The sequence below is a fragment of the Equus przewalskii genome, chromosome 4, assembly GCF_037783145.1.
Source record: "Equus przewalskii isolate Varuska chromosome 4, EquPr2, whole genome shotgun sequence".
NCBI lineage: Eukaryota > Metazoa > Chordata > Mammalia > Perissodactyla > Equidae > Equus > Equus przewalskii.
Window position 1 is genome coordinate 92,762,608 of NC_091834.1, and position 24,255 is coordinate 92,786,862.

The window sequence follows — 24,255 nt, forward strand, 5'->3', positions numbered from 1 at the left end:
TATAAGCACATGAGAGTACGTAGTTTCCTCACATGATTGCACTAAAATATGTGGTCACGATTTTAAATCTTTACCATTTGACTGTTGTTTTAAATTGCATTTCTCTAATTGTGAGCAAGTTTGAGCATCGTTTCATATGTTTAAAATCCATTGTATTTTGTTTTCTTAAGAATCCTTTGCCACTTTTCTATTGAGTTAGTGATCTTTTGCCAATTTATTTATAGAAGCTCTTTATACATTAAAGAAAATAGCCCTTTATATTTAATATATGTTGCAAATATTTTCTCCTTTCTATCATTTGTCTTTGATTTTGTTTATTGTGTATTTTTTCCAATCAGAAAACATTGTTTTGGGGTTGCTGAATTTAATCAATTTTAATGGTGTCTCCATTTTGTATCTTACTCAGAGAGGCTTTCTCTACCAAGGATATTTTTTTTTAACTTCCATTTTCCTAGTGTTTTTATTTCATTTAAAAAATTTAGATACTGGTACAGCAGGAATCCAGTTGAGGGTAAGCATGGAAGTAGGGATCCGCCCTTATTTTCTCCAAATGGTGGTGTTTCATCTGGAAATTCATCCTTTTCCAGCTGATTTGAAATGTCACTTTATCATTGATTAGTTCCTACATGTATTTCCGACTTCTCTACTCCATTCCTCTGCCTAATCATGTGCCAGTGCTGCACTGAAGCACCTCGTTTGGATATCACAAGTGTAGCCCCTTCTTGTACCTAGCAGCAGTAGAGTGTTCTAAGAACATCTTTGCAAGTATCAGAATCTGAAGCAATCTATTTCCCAGGGACCCTTGGGTCCCTGCACTGAAAAAAATCAATTTAGCAAACAAATACGCCTTCAGTATAGAGGACCTGGCACTCAGACGCAAAGTTCACACCCACAGGAGGCAGAGGTGTCTCATATGCCTCCAACTGGGAGGTTTTTAGCACCATGTTTTATTTAATTAGCTGGCATGCATGAACTAATAGCACCTTGTCACCAGGCAGTGGAGGAAGCTGAGAACTTTGGGATACATATGGAAAAGCATGTGGCATCACCAATGAAAACAGTAAGATTGTTTCAACAGCTTTTTAAAGCTCACATTCCATTGCGCTGTCCATTAGCAGAGTGTGCTCTGGAAGTGACAAGGTGTGAAAACTCCTCATGTAAGTGCCCTTCGCTTTTGTGATGCTTATGTACTATTTAGATGAGGTTGAAGAGCAGCATAGAGATCATTTACTTTAATGCAGTCAGATGGCTATGACATCAACGTGTGGGAGATTTGCTGGCCTACTTCCACAAATCAAGAACTCAGGGAATTCAGGGGCTCTGAAGGACTCAGCCTGTTTCACCCTGTGTCATGTGATTGTCCTTTGCCTTAGAGGACACAAGACGTCTGAATATGCTGGACTTGCAAATATGGCAGAGAATGGGGTGGGGTGGAAACTATCGCTGACTTGTTCAAGAAAATACAAGCATTCAGATTCACGCTGACAGATGATATGGGGAGATCGTTCTTGTTTCTAAACTGTACTGAGCTCAACAGAATCATAGATATTGGAGGATGGCAGAACTCTTAGGTGGAAATGAAGCCACAGCTGCAGAAGAGCCTCAGAGACATTGAGGCGCAGGAGGCAAACTTGAAGTTGCCACTGCTGATGTGGGGAGCATGCCTCAGAACGAGACTCAATTACTAAATGTTTGACCTAAAAATGCAACTCAGGTTTAAGAGGAATTGATAAAAATGAAAACATACTATGATCATTAAGAAAATACAGTCTCCTTGAAACTATGGGGTTAAGTACAGAAATCCCAAATTATCCTGATATTTCTGACCATGAGACCAGACTGAAGGCAATATTTGGGTCCTCTAGCTTGGCAAAAGTTGAATCTTTCATAAAAGTGTTGAAAGCAAAGCTTAGAATCACCAGTTTCAAGTAATGTGAGTCTGGAACCAAAATTAATGTGAGACCTGATGGTCTGTGTGCTATTATCACTGAGATTCATTCAATGAGTTAAATATGAATATTCTCGCTGGTCAAAACAGATCAATCACTAACATTTGACCCGTAAGTGCACATTTTTAAATGAATGTTTATTAACAGTTATTGTTTTTTTTTGGGGGGGTGCATTATTTTATAAAAGCAAATACCCTGACATAATGGACCGATTTTTTAGGCAGCCTTTAAGAACTGGAAGAAAGTTGTCCGCAGGAACATATATGACAATTACCAACAATCCAAATGGTAGAATTATCAAAGGAACAATTGTCCTCAGATAAATAGGAAACTTAGACCAAAAGGGGGCTGAGAAATTCTATTAGAGTCCTACTTTTCTAGAATTAAGCTTTAATAGATTCTTCACCTTGCCTGTCCTTATCATGTTCTCTAGTTACATCCAAATGGTGAGTTACTACAAAACTTCCATTCTTCCTTATGGTTTAAGACCACCTTTCTTCATAGTCTTCATCCAAACACCCTTCTGAAGTTTACCCATTTTTCTGGACTTCTGACCTCCTCTTTTACCTGTTATTTCATACCACTTCCCCCATCTTCATTCTATGACAACCTATAGGTGATAGTTGCCGCATATTTTCATGGCTACTGCTATCCAAGTCTTTGTGGCCCACACTCCTAAAGATCAAGAGCCTATATTAATTCCTCTAGTTTGGGTAGAAAAACATCAAACAGAGCATGCCAACTTAAAATAGAAAACTCGGGTTCAAATTCCAGCTCCAGCTCTCTTTCTTTTTGCCTTTTGTGAGCTTACTGGATCTAGGCCAATCCCTTCCCCTCTCAGAGCCTCAGTTTTCTCAGAAGTAAAAGGAGGGCGTTTGGACTAGATCAATGACTTTGACACTTGGTTTAATTATAAGCCTCAGTAAATAATATATTTTACATTGTGATCCAATACACACACACACCCCTGAAATAAAAGTTTTACAAAGTAATATCTTATTTACTATATAAGATCCACTTTGATCTATTCTGTTCTATTCTAATTCTCTTTCATGAAAAAACGAAACAAATACAAGTTGGCCACAACCCACTGAATTGGTTTCATAGCCACTAGTGAGTCAAGATGAGCAATTTGAAAAACAAAGAGCCAGACGATATCTGAGGTCCTTTCCAGTTCTAAATGAGATGACTACAAACCAATGACTCAACCCCGACAGTCTACATTAGAAAAACTTTATAAGCCCCTGTTTTTGCCCCATTGTGGCTTAAGATTCTGAGAAATCGCTGACAAATCAGTAAAAGCCCGCTGTTGGCAGGTGAGGCAGAATCTAAGCTGAAGCGCTATTCTTCCAGAGATGTGGCTCCTGCGCCTGGCCGCAGACCTGGGGCCAGCACTTGCTGCCCAATGGCACCTTCCTCCTTCTTCTTTAAAATCACAAGGTCAAGCATTGTTAAAAATCATTTCCCAGGCTTCGCCAAGAATCTTTCAAGCTAAAAAGCTTACCAAAACATATTAGTTGACAATTTAAAACATATCTCTGTAAGATTTTTGCACTGAGTGTAAATATCTAAGTAATTTGTGTGGCTATCCCACCTCAGCTAGGTACGGCCAATGGATTGCTTACTTCCAGGGGATGGGGAAGCAGGAGGGAATGGCCTAGAAACTGGAAGTAGCCCCACTCACTGGGTAGGCTAAGTATGGAAAACTGACCAGGCTGTGGGTGCTGGAGAGCAGATTCCAGCTGATGAGCAAAATGCAGTGTTTAAAAGACAAGAAATTGGTAACTGCTAATTGAAATGCTGGCCAGTAAACACTGGCCGTCTTGGACAGTTCAGGAGAAAGCTGCCCACAGAGAAGGTGTCAGCTGGACAATAGTCAGGCATCCAGTAAAGCAGGAATCAAGAAGGCCTGTCAGTTGACATTAGGGTCCAACTAGAGGGTGTTCCAGGCCCTGAGAAGAGAGTCTGGCAAAAACACAAGCAGGGCCTTAGCGGGAGTGGCCCAGGGACAAATCACATTCAGACACTCAGTTCTAAGACAGAGAGCCTCATGTGAGGGCCAGGACTCAGAAACCAGATCCCAATCCCTGTTATCAGCTGGGGACAAAAGGTCCATCCTTACTGGAACAGCTTGAGGCTGAGGATGCTGGGGGCTGTCCAACTTTTGGGGACAGGCTGGGATTGCAGGTGGGGACAAGCCCCGGCTGGAAGAGCAGAGGGCCACAGAGGCTGGGAAGTCAGCCACTGACTTTCAGTTTTGCATTCCTTGATGTATGTTTCCAAAATCCACATTATATCGGGTTCAGGGTGGAAGGGAGCTCATTCTCCATCAGTGACAATCAAATATGGCATCCATAACTTCTTTATCCCCTAAATGACAGCCCTGCACAGATGTGTTCCCAAACAATAGAACGTCTCAAATTAAAGTTGCATAAAAGCTCTACTTCTAGCTAATATTTTTAAATAACAAATTCCATATTTAATTGAATTGTACCTGCAACGAATCCAAGTTGTTCAACCCAAGATGCAAAATAGAGTTATGTAACATAGTCATGAATCACTGTGGTGCTTGCCAAGGCATTCTCCCATCTGGAAACAGGGCCAGATACCACACGGCATTACGCATGTCTCTACTGTCAAGAACTCTTTTGCACAGATAATCTCAACAATTGCACACATTTACCCAATTCTTATGACTGTTAACACTAATTAACTGAGAATGCAAATAGCATTCCTATTCTATCCAAAAAGAAGAATGACACCATCTTTGATTTCATAGTTTTAAAAAAAAACATTACTAAATTCAAAGCAGCAACTAATTCCCACTTCACATAGTACTTAAAGTTCCTCTTTGATCACTCTTTTGTGAGCAGAGAAATTTTTTCCAAACAAGACCTCAGAACGTTTGAATGATTAAAATGACAGTTTTAAATCTTGTTACTCACATAAGGCAAAAGGCAACGGCACCGAAATGTCTAAACCGAATTAACTCTAGAAATACCATGCAAACTTTCACTACACATACATTTGAAATTCCACTAAATTTCAAATAGTCGAAGTTTGTCTCTAAAATGGAACATACTCTCTTTTCTTCCTCAGGATGCTGAATCTTTTAGAGTTTGGGTTGTTTACTATGCATTCCAATTATTCCTCGTCAGTCTTACGTGTAACGATGCTGAGGCTGTGCACATGAAGTAGTTCACCAGCAAGGCACCGCCAGGTTTTACAATGCCTACATGCCTAGGGCAGATCATAGTTAACTACTGAAATAAGTTCCTTGATTATTCTTCACGTCTCAAGACCGTGCTTCTAACAACTTCTTCCCCCATCTCACCTCCAAACGGCAAGAGTTTTGTAATCTATTAGATGAAGTTTTCCACTCTGGGTAAGGCTCTCGGTTTATTGGCCTATTTACAAAGGCCTGACTCTCTGACACTTCTCTGGGCTCCCCACACTAACCACCAACGAGGCACTGTTAACAGATGATGCTATTTTCACCTCTGCTTAAAGAGGAACTTACTAACCTCTGCCCTGGGGTCTATGGCCTGTTGCCGTATATTAGGTGGATGTGGTGAGTGTGGTCTTTCGTGTTACAACACCCATCAGCACTTCTTGATACTACTCAGGTTGCAGGGGAAGTGGGCATCTAGGTATTGATGAAAACTCCTGCCCTTCCCAGCAGAACCTCCAGGGGAGGGAAACCCAAGTCCTCTCTGGGTTATCCCCTCTTCATCCTCTCTGTTGCTAACACAGTGCCTGGTACATATTCCGTCAGAGAGGCAATTGCTGAATGGACCTTCCACTTTCCTTCAAAGGTTGTCTGCAATTCTTCAAGTTGTCTTCTCTGACTCACTGCTAGACCACAGTTTGTGCCATATGATTGACATGACCCCCGGATCCTTCCAAAAGCCTAAAGACTCTTAACTGCTTCCCCAAAGTCTTAGATTTCTCTGCTAGAGTTTGGGTTCCCTAGACCATTCCATGAGCAAGACGCCTCAGTTCTTTGTCCTCAGCCTGCAAGCCCACTATGATGCTTTCTCTCCAACCCTGAATGGACACTTAGCATCCTCCGTTCCACCCTCCTCCAAATCCATACTTATTAATAAGCGCTAGGCTTCAGGGTCCAAGAACCCACAACCGATACCCACAGAATAAAGACTTCATCTGAGTTGGTGGAATGGGTCTTCATGCTTCTACATCATAGCTGGCAGGAGGAACTCTATGACCCATGGCTGTGGAATTGATGGGTGCCCAGCTTTCCGGTCAGATCCAGGTGTTGAAGATGGCATAAAGGACATTTGGCTGCAGGACATCTTTTTTTTTTTTGTGGTAAAATACACAAAACATCCTCAATGTTTTTAAGTGTACAGTTCAGTGGCATTAGGTGCATTCACATTGTTGTGGAACCATCGCCACCATTCATCTCCCGAACTCTTTTCATCTTGAAAAACCGAAACTCTATACCCGTTAAACAATAACTCCCCATTCTCCCCTTCCCCTAGCCCATGTTGTAGCACGCATCAGAATTGCCTTCCTTTTTAAGGCTGAATAATATTCTATTGTATGTATATACCACATTTTGTTTATCCCTTCATGTGTCAATAGCCACTTGAGTTGCTTCCACCTTTTGGCTATTGTGAACAAAGCAGCTATGAACACAGGTGTGCAAATATCTCTTCAAGACCTCACTTGCAATTCTTTTGAAAGTGGAATTGCCGGATCATAGTGTAATTCTATTTTTATTTTTTTGAGGAAGTGACATACTGTTTTCGGAAGTAACTACACCATTTTACATTTGGAGAAAATCTTATAGCAATGGTTTATTGTTCCCTTTGACATGACTGAGTGGCCATTATTTCTTGCCTTCAAACCTTGGAAGCGATCTCCATAAGAAATTCACACTTCTCCTTGTGCTCTGGAACCCAAGTGGTCAACGTGAACCACACATTTCTGGCGGGAATGCACGGCCACAGTGATTTGCCCCAGCTTCCTGTTGACTGTAAGCCAGTGAGCAGCACATTCTTTACCAGACCAGCCCCATTATCAACAAACGTTTCTACTGCACCATAAAGTCAGTTCGTTTTAATAAATTCCCAGTAGTTCCCCCTGGAGTCCCTTCTCCCCTTATCTCACTCTCTGCCAAACCCTTTACAATTTATGTGTTTGCTTTTCAATTCTGCTTTCAGCTCTCTCCAGGTTTCCTCTTTCCCATCAGGTCTCTCTGGACTTTGTGTCCCATCTAAATTTAGTCTTCTCTGCCTGGGACTCTTGTTGACTTCTACTTTCTTGTTTACTGGGCCTACACTTCCCCTTCTCCTCTCCCTGGCACCAGCCGCTCAATCTCTGGGCTTGCTTTCTCAAGTAATTCGTCAAGATCATGTCCTTGCGATTTGCAGCTTATTAGTTTTCCTTCTCTGTGTTTCTTTCACACAGTCTTCTAGCTATTTCATAGGCACGTGTCCCAGCTTTGTGACCATTTGCTGGAGGAGACACGCTGAATTCCCCCCTTGTCCTCATAGTCTCTCCACTGAGTGTGTGCTAACGAGAGAGGTTAACTAGCGTCATAGCTGTCCCAATAAAGGAGAGATGGCCGGTGGCCTGTAGAGAAGAGTATGTGCCTGTGGAGAAGGACATGCTGAGGCATATAAGCTTCGGAGAAACTTTAGAGGTTTTGCCTGAGATAGAAAAAGAGACAGTAGATACCGAGGGTGTGCTAGGAAAATGTGATGTTTGGGATGGCAATTGAGTGGACAACCTTGGCAGTACAGGAGAGCAGATAGACCTAAGGAATGATGCTAAGGAAGTGGGTTATATGAAAGAAGTTGTGCATAGACTCAGAGCAGAGAAGGGCATGGTGAGAGCTGGAGGGGGAGGTTGGAATTTATAAAAAACCAACCAACCAACAACCATTCTAATAGCCCAGGTGAGTAGTAACAGTGATTTGGCAGAAATGTAAGGAGAAGAGAAGGAGAAGTTTATATAGGAAATGTCCTATAGCAGCAGAATTGAACAACTGGCTGATTATAAGGAATAAGAGACTACTCAACATTAATCACTGATGCTGGCTTCGAATTCTGGAGAGAAAATGGTCACGCCCACTAGGTGACGAGGTTGAACATGGCCGTGGGAAAGGTAGTGCCATCTTTGCCACAATCAGTTGGAGCTACGAATGAGACGTTGGGTCCAAGGCGGCTGAAGAACAAAGCACTCTAAGGATCATCCAGGCACATTAGGAAGAAGAGGGGAGGATGGGAGTCCCAGGCTATGCTTGGAATCTGGACTCTCCTGCCTCTCATCCTCTAACAACCTAACGTGGAATTTCCCCCAGTGCATCATTTGGACCATTTCCACTGAGAATAATCATTGTTACACGGAAAATAAGAGGGGGGAGTTCCCCTTGGTCAAATGCTGGAAACATCGGGTTAGTCAAAGGAACACAGGTCTCTTTATTGTAGGACTTCTCAGAACCTTCCATGTAACAACATGCTTGGAAAATATCCCAGTGAGAAATTTAGCATGCAGTGTTTATCTGACCACAGAACTTTTTTCTGTTTTCCAGAATATCTCTTGGGATTAGAATATGAAGACCAGGCTATGAGAGAAAACACTGATCTAATAAATAGCATCTTACTCCTAAAGAATTCCACATAAAAAACAGCCATTGATAAGAATAATTCACTTCACCATTATAAATTATCAGTGTTGCAACCAGAAATTACTAATCACCTCCATTTCAAGGCTGTGTGTGTGTGTGTTTACTCTGCAGCGCTAAGGAGAACCAGGACCACACCGTCACAGGTTTTGCCTGTTTATTTACTCCCTTTTATCCTCATACTTTCTCTCATTTCCCTTCCCATCCCCAGCAGACAACCATTCCATTGTGTTTAATGTGCATTTTCTTTTTGGTACATGTTCTTGCAAACTGTGTATTCTCGTTTTGTGCGTATTATCTTTAGCTTATGCCAATGGTAGTGTCATATATCTCATTCTATTCTTCAGTGTTTTCACCAGGCACTATGCTCTGAAGATCCATCACATTGCCGTGTCCGCATCAAGTCTACTGCTTCTAGCTGCTGGCCTATCCCTCCTCAGCGTGCCTTATCCATCCTACCCTGTCTGCTCACCCAGAGGGAGACACTCAGGGGCCTCCAGCAAACAACACTGCAGCAGACATCCTTTCCTGGGGCCTTTTATGGACCCATGTACACATTCTACGGGCCATGTATCTTGCTTTTATGACTATAAAAGATTCATATCTTTGTTTCCTGGGGCCACTTATATAGTAAATCTTATTAATCCATAATAGTCTTCTAGTCCTCTATCTGGGTCTTGCCCTTTCAATACAGTATCTCATGTGACCATCCTAGCAACCTGCAAGTTTGGCTGGACTGACTGCATTATCCTCAATTTATACAGAAACATAAGTGACTTTAAGATGAGAATGATACGTAGTTAGTAAGAGGTGAGTGAAGGGCTGTACGAGTTTCCCTTATTAATCCAAAGCCTTTTCTGTTCCACTGTTCCTTATTGTTGTTCCTCAGACACTCCAAACACTCCTGGCTTAGGACACTGGCCCTAATAATAGGCCAGGTAATTCTTTGTCTTCTGTCCCGTTCTCCTGCTAGAACGCAAGCACCGTGAGGACAGGCACTCTGTCTCTTCTTTCTCTGATATTCCCAGTGCCTGACAGTGCCTGACACATAAAAGGTACTCAGGAAATACCTGTGGAATGACCGAAGGAATTGCCCCTGAGCACGTGTCTTCCAGGACAAATTTGTGCCCAAGGAAACCTCAAACAGAAAGGTCTTATTATTTTGCTGATTTCGGTAATTAGTATTATTTCCTGGGGCCATAATGAAAGGAATTGGGGAAGTCTCTCATCTTAAAATCAAGACTTTGGGTGGAGGGATCTGTAATCCTTCCTCAGCAGTGACCCATGCTCCAGCAATCCAACAGGAAGCCCATAAAAGTACAAAATTGATTCACTACCATGTCGGGCCATCTTGAGATCCACAGGACAAAGGGAAGGGTCCCCTCTCACAACACACTAGCTGGGCTCCACTCACTCAGGTCATTCACTCAGCTCTTACGGGGCTACTACCTCACCTCTCCCTCTCCCCAAGCCCAACTCTTGGGGGGTCTGCCTAGGGTACAAGAAAGAACACTGGATTGGGAGCAGATCGGGCTCTGGTACTAGCTTAGCTGTTCCCAGCCACGGGACCAGAAGGAATGACTTAACCATCATCCTCAGCTTTACAAAATTCTTGAGTGCTTGCCACCTCACTGGTCTGATGTGAGAGTCAAAGGAACTATCAGTGCTCTCAGAGAAACAGGGACGCCAGTCTTGAGTCTTCTGCTCCTCAGGTCAGGCTTGGAAAGGTCTTCTTGCAGCCAGCTGGCATCCAGGGAGTGCTGACTTCAGGAGCCTGTCCCTAGCCAGCTCTGGAGTAAACTTCACTAGTTCCTGCACGTAGGTCCTCAGAAAACCTAGGGGCGAGTGTCTCTGGCCTTTCATGCCTCCCCAGGGAATCTTGACCCCATCACCTCCTCCAGGCTAAGGGGCAGCTTTAGGGCCATGGCGCATGTCCGAGCTGTGCCCACCCAGACATCTCACCTCTTTGGACCTCTGTTGTCCTAGCTATAAAATGAGGAGAATGATATCTTGAAGCTTCCTTCTCTAAAATACTATGATCTGTGCTTTAATTTTTTTTCTCCCGTCTCTTGTTTCTCCCCAGCTGTGTCTAAAACTCTTTTGCCGTTAAACTCTCCTCTTTTCAGAGTCACACATCTGTGCTCTCTAGTACCTAGGCCAGGACAGCTGCTCTGGGGTTCCTGCTCCAGCCTCCTGGCCTTTTCAGAGCTGATGCTATCTTGTGTCAAGCCTCTCTCTTCATATTCTGAGTCCACACGTCATTTGGGGAAAGGAGATTTTTGCCATACACTCTTACACAAATATACGTCCTGCGTGTATTCTACATAAGAGGACACACGCCCACTCTCTCTCACACACACACACACACACACACACACACACACAGCTCCCTCCAATGCCCGAGAATCTATGTGCCTGAGCATAACTGCGTGGGCGCAAATATTCAGGGACAGCCAAATGACTATTTTAATGTTTCTTTGTCCCTGCGGTGCCATCTAACTATTTATTTAGTAGCTTGATGTTGTTTGCATCAACAGCTTTGCCTTATAGGCTGTTCTTCATGTTTATGATTCTTACTGTGAAAAAAATTGCTTGCCTAACAACTGTTCTGAATTTGTTTTTTCTTTATTTTTATTTATCTATTCCCTACTGAATTAAATTTGCACCAAGAATGGTAACTTGAATTGGACTCTTCAGTGTCCTTCAGGATTTCTATACACTTCAATACATCTCTTAATTACTCTTTTTTTATTGTTATGAGATATACATATATACTCATGCTCACACAGGCAGATTGGTTTGTAGCTTACCTCTGCCTGTCTGCCTCTGGGGAATAAGTTTTATTAAGTGAATAAATTAAATGGGCAGTCTATTCAATAGAGAGGTTTATCGTCTTAGGTTTGTTTCAGATAATTTTCCCCCTTGCCACCCAATTCCCTCCTTTAGCCATAGCTCTGTTTGAGAAAGCTTTACTGTAGCTTGTCGTAGTCGTAACTCGTCAGGAGTAGAAGCACTACTTCCTCTTACGGATGAAGAAGCTGAGGGTCAGGGGAGAAGCTATGAAGTTTGTGAGCCATGAACTCATGGAAAGTGGAGCATCGCTTGAACCCGTGTCTGCTGGCCACCAGGCCTGGGATCTTTGCTCGGGGGCATGAGGCCCTCTGGTAGGACCCTGCCACCATCCACACACCAAGCCATTGCTGTGGTCGGGGGGCTATCACGGAGCACGTATTTGCATGTTTTCCATGGGTGTGGCTGGGATAAGTTGGGTGAGGGAAGCTCAGGAGATGGCATGGCGGCAGGGCAGATCACAGGTGGGTGCCCTCTGTCTCCTGGACTCCCCTGGTGGAGTCGTGGTTCTTTGGCTTTTTCTGGGCTGACTTGTGTGATCTTGGACCCGAGTCCTCATTGACCCCCTACTCTTACCACCTAGAAACCCACCTCGGGACTGACTGAGCATATGCCCAGCAGTAGCTAAGAAGGTCCCTCAAGAAGGTAGTGAGATCTGATTTTCTGCCTGGATAGCTGGGAAATCTACCAGATGTAGAGACTGTGACCCCAAGACTCAAGGGACTGGCCCAGAGTCACCAAGTTCCAACTCCTAATGCATTGCTCTTTCTACCATCAGTTGTCAGCTCTTTCTGGGAGGGATGTCCCCTTCTCCCCTCTTTATGACCTTTCCCAGACTGTGCTCAGGGTCTGTGTCCATATCTTCGAATGGCACAAAGTCAGAGGGGACGTTTTCCCCTACATCAGGAAGAACGCACACTGGCTCCACCCTAGACACTGTCCACTCAACAGATATTTCAGTCTTCACCATGTGTATAGCACGGAGTTGATGGCAGTGGGAGAGACCACCCCTCTCTTCCAAAAAATGGATCACTCATTTCTCTTTTCCTGAGGAAATCTGGCCTCTAATTTAGAAGAAAAACACAGACATGGGCCAAGTTGCACAGGAATGCCAGGGAGTCAGAGACTGAATACTACGTGATTAAACAGACAACCTGAGGCCGTGAACTGGGTAGAACCACGGGCCAGTGAAGGCAGAGAAGGCTTCTAGGAGGAGGCAGTACTTGAGCGTGGTCTTGAAGGATGAACAACAGGGAGATGAAGAGGAACAGGGAAGAATGTTCTACTCAGTAAGAACAGTTAAAGAAAGACCTGGGGGTGGGAATGGTTAGAGCAAAAGAAGCTGACAGCTGGACACAGAGTCAAAGATGAATCAGCCAGTTGCCATCACATGACCCTGAAGGGAGGCTGGAGGCTCTCTGCTGACCACACTCTCAGCAAGGAAAAAAGTCCTTCCTGAAGGGGCATCTGAGTGGCCCATCTTGGTGTCACCATGTCAAGGAAACTTTGATTCTAATGAAGTCTTCAGTAGAGCCAGCGGATCTGAGAGCTCTGCACACTCAGCTCCCCCACAGGCGACCCTGCACAGCCGGACCTGAGACTCATAGCACCAGCCACAGAGGTAGGCACGCAGGCGAAAAAGTCAGTACAGCGGACCCGCAGGCGGACGCCTCTGCCACAGGGGTGGAAGAGAAACAGAAAGGATGGGCCACAAGTTTTAGAAGGAACATGGAACAGGTGACTTTTGGAATGCAGGATAAAGGTGCGTAAAGAGAAACAAAGCTCTGAGGTTTCAAGTCTGGCTTTAAATCTGCCAGTAGCAGAAACTGGGAAGTCAGGAGGATAAGAAGTGGTTTCCCAGAACTAGAAAGGAAAACTCAAAACCATCCTTCCATTGACTCCTATGTGTGAGGCACTCTGCTAGCTTCTTGAAGATGCAAGGAAAATAAGATAGGGCTTTGTCCTCAAAGAATTCAGAGTAGTCAGGAGCCTGTCAATAAATAAAAGAGTGAGATGCAAATCAGTGGAAGAATGGACCATGTGCTATGAAAACTGTGAGGATGGAAGGGTCTGAGAAGGCTCCACAGAAGAGGGGACAGGTGACTGGACTGTCAGAAATGTTTTCCAACCTAACAAGATGCAGACTGTGACTTTAGAGCGACTATCGAGTGGGAAGGAATTGGGCATGGAGAGGTACTGCAAATTTGGGGAACCACAAATAGCTTCTTGTGGCAACAGTGTGTGGCTGGTTCCCAAACTGTGTGCCGAGGCATCCCAGGGTGCCACAGGAAATCCACAGGGGCTTCCTGGGATGTTCTAAATATTCATGGAGAACACAGTGACATCTGTTGGTCACTGGGAGAACTACTCTCATTTTTTTGTGTATTCATTTTTCAAATGTCCTCTAAGTTGTTAAAACATGAATAATTATTAAGTTGTTTGGACTTATCTGCTTAAAAATGAGACTGTTATGTACTTCTTCTGGCCTTGGGGGAATATGAAAAATTACTGAGTCATTAAGGTTGTCATAAGTGCTGTGAATTGAGAAAGCTTGGGAATCTTGGAGGAAGAGGCATAGGGCAGAGAAAGGTTGGGAGCTCCTGCTGGGCCCCTCATTACAGGCCAATAAGCTTGGACCTGTCGCTTCAAACAATGGAGAGCCGTTAGAGGTTTAGCATGAATGGGACAACATAGTCAGCTTCTGTTTCACAAAGGTAGATTTGGCCTTGAGCAGAGAGTTGGTCTGGAGGCAGAGAGGCCTCTTGGGAGCTACTGCAGTGGTCCTGGTGAGAGAGACGGGAACTGAACCCAGCGGCATTAGAGGTTGGGACTGGAATACAGCATGCCCCATTAACATTATGGAATTTTTATTGCACACCCAATACTAGTAAATGCTAGACATAAAAGGTAAATAAGACAAGGGTCCTGTGTTTAAAGCAGTCACAGTCAACTGAAAAGTCAGCCAAGAAAACATACAATTAGAATTCGTGGAGAACCATCAGGAGTTAACCAGGCAAGAGGAAAAGGAGTGCTGTTCCAGGAAGGCAGGGGGAACAGCATGTGCAGAGGTATGGAGGTAAGGGAGGATGGAGGGTCTCAGTAACTCAGGTTGATCGTCAGCACTGGCGCTTGGGGTGATGGGAAATAGGAAGTGACGAGGCCAAAGAGTAAGGCAGGGGCTAGTTGTGAAGGACATTGTATGCCATACTAAAGACTCCCAAAGGCTTTGGCCTTGATGGTGACAAACCACTGAAAGGTTTTAAATAAGGAGGTGACAATCAGATTTGTATTTTACAAAGTCTTAGGCAGATAACTGAGTCGGGGCCCGTGTGTAGACAAGCAGCAAGTCAGGAAGGCAAGCCAGAATGATGGAGACATAAATCTCTAAGTGAGAGGTCCAAAGTGCATCTGCGAAGTGAGGGACCAGACACTCTCCTAGCCGGAGTCTGACTAGGGCAGGAGAAAGGAGGCGAACAGACCCCAGGCACCCCAGAGAGGAGAAGGCCTGAAACAGGGCTGCTTCAGTCCATCAAGCTCTATAGAGCTCTGTGAGTTCAGGGCCAGCCCCAAGGCATGAGCGCCCTGAGGCTTCCCACGCAGAAGGGCACACCCTGCTCGGAGTGACAGATGGGAGTCGGAGGAGGCACCTCCAGACTCCAAGGGCCTGTGACTCCGTCACTGGCTCCTCAAGAAAAGTATCCCTAGCAGCTGGAATCTGCTCTGCCACTCAGCTAACTGAAGCTGCCCCTGATCCACTGACAGGTTGGATAGCAAGATGCCTCAATGAGCCGAGCAGGGACAGATCCCCAGGACTCCACAGGCTGTACCTTCTCCGTTGCGCTGTCAGACAGACGTACGTTCAGACCCCTTCTGCAAATGTGTGTGTCTGTGGGGGGGTGTCAGCATGACCTCTCAAGTGTGGCCCACCTGCCGGGGTGTGCAGGGCCCTTCACTTCTGATGGGGAGGTTATCACGACCAGCATTTGCCTAAAATTTCACTGTGGACAAATCATCCTCGTGTTTCTCATCTGACCCTCAAAGGAACACATCAAAGAAACGGGCTCAGGAAGGTTGTGGTTTGCTCAAGGGGACACCACTGTTAAATCACAGGGCAGGACCTTGAACCCGAGCCCTGGCAGCTGCACCACGGCCAACCCCCACCCAGACTCTTGACAGACCAGTCTGTGAGGCCAATCCACTGAGAAATCCCTTGGTTTCTTTCTTTTTCTTATTACAAAAGTCACATGCGCTCATTATAAAATACTGGAACATTAAAGAAACACACAACATGACAAGTCAAAGTCCCCCACAATTTAGTCCTCCAGATATGCGCCCTGTCTAATACATCTCCCTCTAGACTCCTCTCGATTTTTTCCAGGGATGTTACTAACACACCCAGCACAGTGCCTGCCACAGCGTATGTGCTCTATAAATGCTTATTGAATGAACGAAGTAATAGTCAGATAGACTATTACTTATTTCCACAACTATACGTGCTATGTTACAGTGTGCTTTTCTATTCCACTGTGTAGCTTGGACATCCTTCTGTGGCTGCGCCCGTAGGTGCCTCCCAGTAAACAGCCTTTATAGCTCGCTCGCCCCTGACAGGGGCAGCCCCTCTGGAACAGGGCCAGCCATAGGCTAGTACCAGCAGTCTACCCTGCCTTGGTTCCTGGAAGGCAGTTGTGAACTATTTTTGTTGAACTGACTGGTCAGGTTTTTTTACAAAAAGAAAACTGCTAATTAAACAAGTCAAGCAAGTGTTATTTTTGTCTGCACAATACTTTACTGATTTGCCTAAATTTCCTCTTCAACCAGGTGCTTTGGAGTTGGATAAACAAATTCTTATGTGCATAAATAAATTTAAATGAATAACTGGCTAAGAATTTTTTGTCCCAAAAGGTGACTATGTATACACTTGGGGTAGAGGGAAGCAAGAATTTACCTTCGTAACTGGGCTGGGGCTTTCTGGTCCATTAAACAAGAAGCTGCTCTGAATTTCCACCTTTAAAAGACACAGTCTGCACAGCTGGAGGTCGGGCTGTTTTCTCTTGCACGCCTATTCAGCACTGGAGCTGCTCCGCAGACAGGGCCCACCTGGGAGAAGAGTGTCTGTTGAGTAGATGGCAGTGTGGTTAGCAGTGAGGGGCCCAGGCTTTGGCAGCTGTCAGACTGGGGTCAAGTCCCAGCAACTAACTTAACCTCTCTAAGTCTCAGTTTCCTATTCTGAAAAGTGGGTATAATAACTACCCCATCCATTTTCTATGAGGCTTAAGTGAGATAATCCAGGCAATGCTCTTAGCACAAGACCTGGCAGGCAGGAAACATTCAATTAACACTCATAACTGCGGTCACTTCAAAGGTTCTGAGAAGGGTCCTCGACCCATTCAAATACTTCAATGATATAGGAAGTTCCTTCACACCCTGTGGAGAGTAGACTTAAAATTCAAATATCATACTTTAATCTCCTTCTTAATTCACAGCAATTATAGGATTTAAAGCTACAGCAAACTGCAGAGATTGCCTAGTTTACTCGCATATTTCAGAGGCGAGGAAGCTGAAGCGCAGGGCATTCGGGACCTGCCCCCGAGGGCTGTCTGAGTGAGGTGCAGGGCTGGACGATCCCGGATCCAGCCTCCTGAGCTCTAGTGCGTATTGCTTTGCAGTATACCACTCCATCTCAGGAAGCAGTAAGACATCACCAAACATTCACACCAAGGTACAAAACTGAGATCAGATCCTCTTGGGGGAGGATGTTTTGAGAGGCAGAATGGCATCCAGTATTCACAAGGTTGAGAAGGAAAAGGGGGACCATATTAGTTAGAACTTCTGGATTACAAATAATAGAGACCTGACTCAAACGAACTGACACACACACACTAACTTTAGCTTGGAGGATCCAGTGAAGATGCAGGAGGTAGAGCCTTGAACCAGACTTTGTATTTCCTCAACACTCTCTCTGATGTCTTAAATCTGCCTGCCCCTGTTAGCTCCTTCTGCAGACAGGTCTCACCATGTGGTAGAAAAATGGCCACGAACAGCCCTGGATTCACATATTCCTAGTTCAGCAGCTCCAGGAGAAAGACAGAGCTCTCCCCCTACCCCCTCACAGCCTCCATGTATACATCCAGTGAAGGATTCTGACTGACCCTGACTGGGTCATGTGTCCACCCCGTGGACCAGTCACTGTTGCCAAGGAGATGAGATACTAGGATTGGCCAAGCCTGGATGGTGAGTCCATCCCCATGACCAGAAGGACAGGGTGCTATCATTGACAGATCTTCAAGAACTGTGAAGAATGGGGGAGGGTGCTTCCCTAAGGAGGGCCAGGGAGACAAAACCAGTGGGGCCATCCCCCGCACCCAAAGGGAAGGCCTGAAAAAAACAGCTTCATTTACATGTTTCTCTGTTCAAGATATTTCCAGGAGCTCCTCAAACTATGAGTGTGTGTGTAAATATAAATTCACAAGATTACACAATTTACATGTAAAATGGGGCCAGTTTTCTCACGAGGTTCATAAACCAGCTCTGAAGCAATTCTAAAGGAATTGTGACAAAATTGTTTTTAGCGTGAGCAATATTACTAGAAAAAAGCACAAAGACTCCCAAGGTGACCACTTGGAAGGACAACTTTCATTTGAATGTAGAAGTATTATTTTGGTTTTCTGAAAATCCAGGTTATGTATAAAATTATTTTGATAATAACTAAATCAATACAAATATATTACCAAAATATGTTGGCACCCCAGTGGAAACGCTTTCCTTTTAGATCTAAGAATTTAGGGAAATGAGAATGGGCATGCACTTTGGTTAAATATAGAGCAGGGTTTTTAATTTGAGGTTTGTGGGTCCCCAACCTGGTTACCGTCAATTACATTAGGATCCCCCTGGGGATCTTGTTAAAATTAGAGGGGGCTGGGTCCCACCCCAGATGCTCTGATCAGGTAGGTCTGGGTGGGGCCATGCATCATTATTTTCTGGGTGCTCGAAAGATGGTTTTGACCTGCCACTGAGGCTGAAAGCCCCTGCCTTGGCGCGGCCTTTCTCAGAGTGCAGGATTAGTCTTCTGGCGTCGGAATCTGGAAAGCCTGTCAAAATGCAGACTCCTAAGCTCCTAGATCTGACTTGGTGAGGAGCAGAGCTGTGACTCCGTAGTTCATTAAGCTCCCAGGTAACTTAAAAAAATTTTTTTGGAGATAATTATAGATTCACGGGAAGCTGAGAAAAAATGTGCAGAGAGGTCCTGTGTACCCTTTACCCAATGGTAATTTCTCCCAGTGGTAACCTCTTGCATAACTAGAGTACGTTATCAAAACCAGGAAATTGACATTGGTATAAGCCACAACGCTTATTCAGATTTTATCATTCGTGTGTGTGTAATGTTATCACATGTGTAGATTTGTGTAACCACTACTGCAGCCAAGATACAGAACTGTCCCATCACCACAAGGCTTTCTAGAGCAACCCTTTATAGCCACACCAACACATCACTAACCCCATTCCTAACCTCTGGAAGCTAACTTATTCTCCACCTATATAATTTTGTTATTTCAAAAACATTATATAAATGGAATCATATAGTATGTAACCTTTTGAGACTGGCTTTTTTTTCACTCAAATAATTTCCTTGAGATTCATCCAAGTCATTGCATGTATCAACAGTTTGTCCTTTTTTATTGCTGCATAGTGTTCCATTGTATGGATACACCGTAGTTTAACCATCCACCCATTGAAGAACATTTGAGTTATTTTCAGTTTTTGTCTCTTATGAATAAAGCTACTATGAACATTCACATACATGTTTTGGTTGAACATAAGTTTTCATTTCTCTGAGACAAATGCCCAAGAGTGCTATTGCGGGTCATACGGTAAGTACATGCTTAGTTTTATAAGAAACTGCCAAACTATTTTCCAAAGTGGCTGTACCATTTTACATCCACACCAGCAATGTATGAATGATCCAGTTTTTCCACACGCTCTTCAGCATTTGATTTCTTTTTTTATTTTTGCCATTCTAATAGATGTCTGGTGATAGCTCATTGTGGTTTTAATTTACATTTCCCAAATAGCTAGTGATATTGAACACCTTTTCATGTGCTTACTTGACGTCTGTATATCTTGCTCAGTGAAATGTCTGTTCATGTCTTCTGCCCATTTTCTAATAGAATTGTTTGTATTTTAACTGTCGAGTTTTGAGAGTTCTTCATATACTCCACATGCAAGTCCTGTGTCAGATATGTGGTTTGCAAATATTTTCTCCCAGTATATAGCTTGTCTTTTTATCTTTGAAGAAGGTCTTTCAAAGAGTAAAATATTTTTATTTTGATGAAGTCTAATTTATCAATCTTTGTGTTTCATGAATTATACTTTTGGTGTCAAGTATAAGAATTCTTTGCCTAATCCTAGATCCCAAAGATTTTCTTATAAAAGGCTTATAGTTTAATGTTTTAATTAATGTCCATGTTTAGTGTTTTAATTTAATGTCCATGATCCATCTTGAGTTAATTTTTGTATAAGGTGTGATGTTCATTTTTTGCCTATGTAAGTCCAATTGCTCCTGCATCACTTGTTGAAAAGATTATCCTTCCTCCATTGATTTGCTTTTGTTTCTCTGTCAAAAATTAGGTGAGGATATTTGTGTGGGTCTATTCCTGGCGTCTCTATTCTGTTCCATTCATCTATGTGTTTATCTCTCAGCCAATTTTACACAGTCTTGACTAGTGTAGCCAAGTCTTGGAATCTGGTGGAATGAATCCTCCTGCTTGAGTCTGCTTTTTCAAAATTGATTTAGTTATTATAAGTCCTTTGCCTTTTCATATAAATTTTAGAATAACCTCTTCTAGGCTTGCAAAAATTCTTACTGTGACTTTGATAGGAATTGCATTAAGCCTATAGATCAGTTTTGAGAGAACTGACATCTTTACAATGTGGAGTCTTTCAATCCATGAACATGACATATCTCTCCATTTATTTTGGTCTTCTTTGATTTCTTCCATCAGCGTTGTAAATGGAATTCTGTTTTAATTTTGGCTTTCACACGTTCATTGTTAGTATATAGAAATGCTAAATATGTGTGTTTATTGATGTTGAATCCTGCAACTTTGCTGGACTCATTAGTCCAGGATTTTTTTTATTCCTTAGGATTTTCTATGTGGACAATCATGTCATCTGAAATTAGGCAGAATTTTATTTATTCCTTTTCAATCTATATGCTTTTAATTTGTTTTCCTTGACTTATTGTCGCCCTGGCTAGAACTTCCAGTACTATGTTGAATAAGAGTAGTGAGAGTCGACATCCTTGCCTTGTTCCCAATCTTAGGAGAAAGCATTCAGTCTTTCACCATTAACTATAATGTTAGTTATTTTTTGTAGGTTTCTTGTAGATACTCTTTATAAAGTTGAGAAAGTTCCCCTCCATTCCTGAGAATTTTTATCACGAATGAGTGCTGGATGTCATCAAATGCTTTTTCTACATCAACTGATATGATCATACAGCTTTTCTTTTTTATGCAGTTTATATGGCAGATTATATTGATCGAGTTTGGGATCTGATTTGCGGATATTATGTTGAAGATTTTCATGTCCTAAGTTCATAAGGGATATTGGTCTATGGCTTTCTTTTTTTTGTACTGTCTTTTTCAGGTTTTGATATCAGGGTAATACTAGCCTCACAAATTGAGTTGGGAAGTGCTCCTTCTTCTTTTATTTTGTGTTAATTCTGTTAAATGTTTGGTAGAATTCTCCACTGAAACCATCTGAGCTGGGAGATTTTTTTCCAGGAAATTTAAAATTATGAACTCAATTTCTTTTATGGTTACAGGATTCAGGTTGTTTATTTTATTTTGTTTGAGATTCAGTAGTTTGTAGTTGTCAAGCTGTCAAATTTAATGCTGTAAAGTTATTTGTAGTAGTCCCTTATCCTTTTAATGGCTGCATGATCTGTGGTGACATCTTACTTCATTCCTGATATTGGTATCTTCTCTCTTTTTATCTTTGTCAGTCTTGCTAGATGTTTATTAATTTTACAGACTTTTTTCCCAAAGAACTAGTTTTTTGTTTCATTAATTTTCTATTGTTTTTCTGTTTTCAAATTCGTTGATGCCTGTTCTTTTCTTTTTTATACCCTTCCTTCTTCTTGATTTAGCTTTTCTGCTCTTCTTTTTCTAGTTTCTGGAGAAAGGAACTTAGATTATTCATTTAAGATCTTTCCTCTTTTCTAGGGTAGTACTTAGTGCTATAAATTTCTCTCTCAGCACTGTTTGCTTTAGCTGCAACCACCAATTTCTTTTTTTTTTAAGATTTTATTTTTTTTCCCCAAAGCCCCCCGGTACATAGTTGTATATTCTTCGTGGTGGGTCCTTCTAGTTGTGGCATGTGGGACGCCGCCTCAGCATGGTTTGATGAGCAGTGCCATGTCCGCGCCCAGGATTCAAACCAACGAAACACTGGGCCTCCTGCAGCGGAGCGCACGAACTTAACCACTCGGCCACGGGGGCCAGCCCCAGCAACCACCAATTTTGATATGTTATCTAATTATTTCATTATATTTATAATTATAATATAGTAATGTGTTTGTTTTCTTTTATTCCTCTATTTCTTGTTTCACTTTTCTTGCCTTCTTGTGAATTATTTGAACATTTTTTAGATTCTGACATTAAAAATTTTTTGTATATCACTTTGTATAGTTTTCTTAGTGGTTGCATAAATATACATTTGTAATTTGTCACTGTCTACTGATATTGATGCTTTATCCCTTTTAGTGACATGGGCAAACCTTACTTCCATTTTGATCCCTTTTCCTTTATTAATTTTTAAATATATTTATCTTAAGTATTTCTTCTAAGTATACTGAACACCACATTAGATAGTGTTATAATTTTTGCTTCTATCATCAAGTGTAATTTAATAAACTCATAAGAGGGATAATGTATAAATTTTACCCATTCCGTTGTTCTTCTTTCCTTTCTGAAGTTCCAGGCTTTCTCTGTTCTCATTTCCCTTCTGTTTGGAGAGCCCCTCTAGCCATTCTTAAGGAGTAGATCTGCTAGTGACAAATTCTCTTAGTTTTCCTTCATGTGACAATGTTGTTATTTCCTCTTTTTTCTTGAAGGATGTTTTCACCAGATATAGAACTTGTGATTGACAGTTCTCTTCAGCATGTGAAATATGTGCCAATTGCTTCTGGCTTCCGTGTGTGTGTGTGTGTGTGTGTGTGTGTGTGTGTGTGTGTGTTTTTAAAGATTGGCACCTGAGCTAACATCTGTTGCCAATCTTCGTTTTTTTTCCTCTTTTTTTCCTTCTTCTCCCCAAAGCTCCCCCAGTAGAGAGTTGTATATTCTAGCTGTATGTCCTTCTGGGTCTGCTCTGTGGGACGCCGCCTCAGCATGGCTTGATGAGCAGTCCAAGGTCCGTGCTCAGGATCAGAACTGGCGAAACCCTCGGTCGCCGAAGTGGAGTGCACGAACTTAACCACTCGGCCACGGGGACAGCCCCGTCCTTGGTTTCTGATATGAAATCTCCTGTCCTTTAAATTGGTATTCCTCATAGATAATACATCTTTTCTCTCTGGCTGCTTTCAAGATTTTTTTCTGTTTTTATTTTCAGAAGTTTAATTATAATATGTCTTGGCATGGATTTCTTTGAGTTTCTCCTATTTGGGATTCTTGAAACTGTAAGTTTATGTCTTTTGACAAATTGGAGAAATTTTCAGCCATTATTTCTTCAAACCCTGGGTGACTTTTAAGCATATTTTAATTTTGAGAAGTGTTACTTTAGACTGGGCTTCAGGAGTCCAAGAACGCCTTGAATTGTATACAAAATGCTGCCAATGTCCACTTTTCTTAGGAGAATGTCCACAGCTTTCACTAGATTCTCAAAAGATTCCATGACACTCCTCACAAATTTTATAGAAGCATTGGTTTATGGCTTCATTGGGTTCTTTTTGGTCTGCTTGGTCAAAACCAGTAAAAAACTAGTTAGTATCATTTCTTTCCTTCTACCACTTCCATTGAATTCCTGTATCCCAAAGATTCCCCCAACAGCTTTGGAAAATGTGATTACTCAGGCGAATATTTTCTGAGTGCCTAATATGCGCCAGACAAATATTTTTCCCGTAGACAGTGAGAAGGAAAGGAGTTATAAAATTAAAGCCATTTTTAGCTTACGAAAAGTTCCGAGTAACTAGGAATTCGGAGTAAACTTTGTTGTTTTCATGTCTTGTGACTTTACTCTTTAAAATCTGTCCCTTACTGCTCTGAGCTAGATACGGCAGCCGTCAAATTACACCCTGAAAGTATAATTTCACACACTAAAAACATGGCATGATGCAGTGGACCCACTGGTCATCACTCTGGTTTGCTTTATGCAGTTGATGGCCGAGGACTCCTAGTTCCTCAAGCAGGCTCATCCCTGGACAGTTGGACAGTAGATTCCTCTGCCTGGTACACCCTCCTCCAGGACTAACTCCAGTTTATCTTTCAGAACTCAGTTTGGGAAGTAGCTTCTGGGAAGCCTTCATTCTCTCTTCTCCAAGCACTGAGTTGAATGTGCCTCCAATGTCACCCATGCTTGCCAGATGTCACACTGTATGCTGATTTTCCAATTGTCACTCCCACCAGATTGTGAGACCCTTGAAGGCTGTGACTACGTCTTGGCTGCTTTTATGTCCTCAGTACTTTAACAAATATAACAAGACATGTCCTTAAGCATTGCCTCTGGTTAGAGCTCACCACCACCAGCTGACTGGCTCATCTTCTCCTCCATCTCTTCATAAATGTCATCAGTATCCACAGAGCTCCTTCAGAT

The 24,255-nt window shown here is 42.7% G+C and overlaps 1 protein-coding gene across 1 annotated transcript in view; it reads left to right on the forward strand.

The window, feature by feature from the left end:
• TBXAS1 (thromboxane A synthase 1) overlaps nucleotides 1-24,255 on the forward strand; it is a 142,624-nt gene that overhangs the window by 37,289 nt on the left and 81,080 nt on the right. The gene's annotated exons all lie outside the window — the stretch shown is intronic.